This window comes from Lynx canadensis, chromosome D1 (genome assembly GCF_007474595.2).
Source record: "Lynx canadensis isolate LIC74 chromosome D1, mLynCan4.pri.v2, whole genome shotgun sequence".
Taxonomy (NCBI): Eukaryota; Metazoa; Chordata; class Mammalia; order Carnivora; family Felidae; genus Lynx; species Lynx canadensis.
The window spans coordinates 79,432,693-79,436,691 of record NC_044312.2 but is presented as its reverse complement, the minus strand read 5'-3'; the positions used below and the strand labels follow the sequence as shown (position 1 = coordinate 79,436,691).

The following is a 3,999-nucleotide window of genomic DNA, read 5'->3' as shown; positions in this document are numbered from 1 at the left end:
AAAATATTCATATTTTAAGATTATAGTACAGCAAAATCTTGGTTTGTGAGCATAATTCATTCCAGAAACATGCTTGTAATCCAAAGCACTTGTATATCAAAGTGAACCTCCCCGCAAGAAATAATGGAAATTGAGATGATTTGTTCCATAACCCCCAAATTTTCATATAAAAATGATTATAGTACTGTAATATAATACAAAATAATGAAGAAAATACAAAATATAAAGAAAAAAACAAATTAGCCTTCACTTGCCTTTGAAAACCTTTGTGGCTGGTATGAGGGAGACAAGAGAGGGGAGGGTTATTATGCAGGGCAACATTCACTATTGCTAACAGAATCATTGCTATCTACTGGTTCAATGGAATCTTTTTCTTTTGGAATCTGTCCAGTGACACTTGCTTTTGCCTCCTTTTGAGTATTTCACAGAAATGTGACATTGCATTGTCATTAAACAGATTCATCGCTTGCACCACTACAGTCTTATTTGGGTGGTGCTTTTCTATAAAATTTTGCACTGTCTCCCACATTTTACACATCTCCCTAATCTCATTTGAAGTGAGGGATTCCTCTGCCTTTTTCTCCTCCTCCTCTTCAGACCACATGCAAATGTAGACTTCTTATAAAGCCTTGCAATTTCAGTCATGCGCATACCTACTTCATACTTCTCCACAATTTCCTTCTTTTTAAAAATTTTTAAGGTTATTTATTTTAGAGAGAGAGAGAGAGAGAGAGAAAGAGCAAGCATGAGCCAGGGAGGGGCAGAGAGAGAGACACAGAATCTGAAGCAGGCTCCAGGCTCCGAGCTCTTAGGGGCTTGAACTCACAAGCTGTGAGATCATGACCTGAGCTGAAGACAGATGCTCAACCAACTGAGCCACCCAGGCGCCCTTTGGTAATTTCCTTCTTAACTTCCATCCTAACCATCTCCTTCTTACTGCCTTTCTTTTCAACCTTTTCTGCATGGGGGCCATTGTATACGTTTGCATGGATGTTGACTGCAGTGCAGTATTACTAAACTCTTGTCATATACTGTATTCAATGTACCTGGCAATAAGGTAGCAGAGGAAAGGGTCTATATCTGCAGGCAGCCTGACCTAGAATGAAGCAAACATTCCTAAGCTTACTCTTGTATGGAAAACAAAGGACTGTCCATAGGTGCTTTGAAGTGACAAAAAATACACCAGTGCCAGTCGTGGGCACCTTCCAAGTCACTGATTCTGCCAGACCGTGGCCTGAGATTGAGCATCTGAGCATGGGAGATGATCACCCACAATCCTGCAGAGAGAGAGAGAGAGAGAGAGAGAGAGAGAGAGAGAAGAACCATTGGCTTAATTCTTTTTTTTTTTTTTTTGAACACGGAAGCTTCATGAATTTGTGTGTCATCCTTGCACAGGGGCTAACCTTCTCTGTATCGTTCCAGTTTTAGTACATTGCTGCTGAAAGTGAACACTGGCGCGGTTATGATCATGTGACATTTGGCAACACCTGCTACTCTTATTGCAAGACATTGTTTATCAACTTGAAATTTATTAGAAATGTTTTCTCTTCTTGCAGAACGCTTATGCAATAAGTTACTTGCAACCCAAGGTTTTACTGTATTTTCATTTTAGTTTTCCTTTAAACAATTTTCCTTTTATTTTTCTTTTGTGATTCATCTTTCTTTAAACCAATAAAGATGCAGGAATTCAGATTAAATATGATAAATTTCCAGAAACATACAACTTAACCAAGACTCATATGTAAATATAAAATCTGAACAGACTGATAATGAGTAAGGGGATTGAATTAATTATCAAATACTTCCCAACAAAGAAAGCCAAAAAGCAAATGGTTTCACTGGTGATTTTTTGCAAACATTTAAAAACTTAACTAATCTTTTTCTAACTCTCACAATAAAAGTTGAAGAGCAGAGCATTCCAGACTCATTTTTTAAGGCTAATCTTACTTTTATATTAAAGCCAGATGAGGATACCACAAGAAAAGAAAACTACAGGTCAATATCTTTGATGAAAAATCTCAACAAAATATTTGCAACCCAATTAAGCAACACAGTAAAATCATCATACACCATGAACAAACAGAATTTATCCCTGTGATACGGGATAGTACAGCATATACAGATCGATAAATGTGATATACCACGGGAATAAAATGAAGGATAAAGCCATGTGACATTTCAATAAATTCAGAAAAATAGAATTTTACAAAATTCAACATTCTTTCATGGTAACAATTCTCAACAATATTTTGTGCTTCTGTGGTATCAGTTGTAATGTCCCCTCTTTCATTTCTGATTTTATTTCAGTGCAGCTACAGCAGTTCTAAGAGGGAAATGTATAGCTATATATGCCAACATTAAGAAAAATGAGGGGTGCTTGGGTGGCTCAGTCTATTGAGTGTCCAACTTTGGTTCATGTAATGATCTCATTGTTCTTGCATTCAAGCCCTACTTCAGGCTCTGCACTGACAGCTCAGAGCCTGGAGCCTGCTTCACATTCTGTGTCTCCGTCTCTCTCTCTCTCTGTCTGCCCCTCCCCTATTTGTGCTCTCTCTCTCTCTGTCTCTCCCTCCCTCCCTCTCTCAAAAATGAATAAACATTAAAAAAGAAAGAAAGAAAAATGAAAGTTCTCAAGTAAACAACCTAACTTCATACCTCAAGAAAATAGAAAATAGAACAAAACTAAGCCCAAAATTATCACTAAAAAGGATATGACAAGGATCAGAGCAGAATGAAAGACCTATCAATGGAGAAAACTCAATGGAAGAGATCAATGAATCTATGAGCTGGTTAAAAAAAATAAATAACAAGCCTTTGGCTAAGGAAAAAGGCTATTAACAGTATCATGAAAATTTTTTTTTTAAATTTTTTTAATATTTATTTTTGAGAGACAGAGATGAAAGAGCACTAGTGGGGGAGGGGCAGAGAGAGAGGGAGTCACAGAATCCAAGACAGTCTCCAGGCTCTGAGTTATCAGCGCAGAACCTGACACAGGGTTCAAACTCAGGAACCATGAGATCATGACCTGAGCCAAAGTTGGATGCTTAACTGACTGAGCCACCCAGGCATCCTGATAATATTTAATTTTAATGACTTTTCATTCCCTTTCTCTTCTCTATTTCCTTATCTGCATATATAACATAAGTCATAACAGAAAATTTAGTGTTGCACTCTCATAAGAAGGTTACCAAACCTGGAAAAACTTATCATACTTATTAAAAAGATGTAAGACAGAAGTCTGAAAGAAACCAAGATGCTCAAACACGTATCCATATAAGAAAAAAACTAATGAGGGAAAGCATATTTCTGTCCTATTTTGTCTGGAACTGCTTCTTTTCATTTGGGTCTTGGGCATGTCATTTTCATGGCTAACTTATACACAATATTATTAATCAATTGCTTAGGGAGACCTTGAATGTTCAAGTTGAGATCTGTTTGAAGCTTAATTAATGATTGTATGATAGATCTAGGGATATTCTTCAGATATTTTAAGGAAATAAGTGGAGAATATTTTGATAGGTCTTTCAGAAATTTTAAGTGATTTGACAATTTTCAGTTCTCCGAGGTAATGTTTAGTTGATTACATAGAGCCACGGTGAACATATAGAGACATATTTTCACTAAAATGACCTTTTTGGATTTTTTTAATTGGACACGCACAACATTTTCAGTTAGAGTCTAGCTGACAAGAACTGTTTTAGGTTTGTTCAGTAGTTCACAATTTGAAACTCATTCATAGATGTTTTTAGACATGTTTCCATGTTTCTCATATAGATATATAAAATATAACAAAACAAAACAAAACCTGAGGAGACATATCTTGGCCATAAATTTAAGCCAAATCAATAGTTTTCTCCTTTGTGATTTAATATATAAATAATTATGCTAAAATTTGTTTTTCCTAGAGATATTTTTCACAGTTGAGGTTGATTATGCATCTGTAGGGATTCTTGTCCTACTTTGTTACCAGATGTTCAACCAAGGCATAGTCTAGCCTAG

The 3,999-nt window shown here is 36.2% G+C and overlaps 1 pseudogene; it reads right to left on the bottom strand.

Moving 5' to 3' along the window:
• Positions 1-1,350: 1,350 nt before the first annotated feature.
• Positions 1,351-1,451, bottom strand: LOC115526596 (annotated as a pseudogene).
• Positions 1,452-3,999: the final 2,548 nt, after the last annotated feature.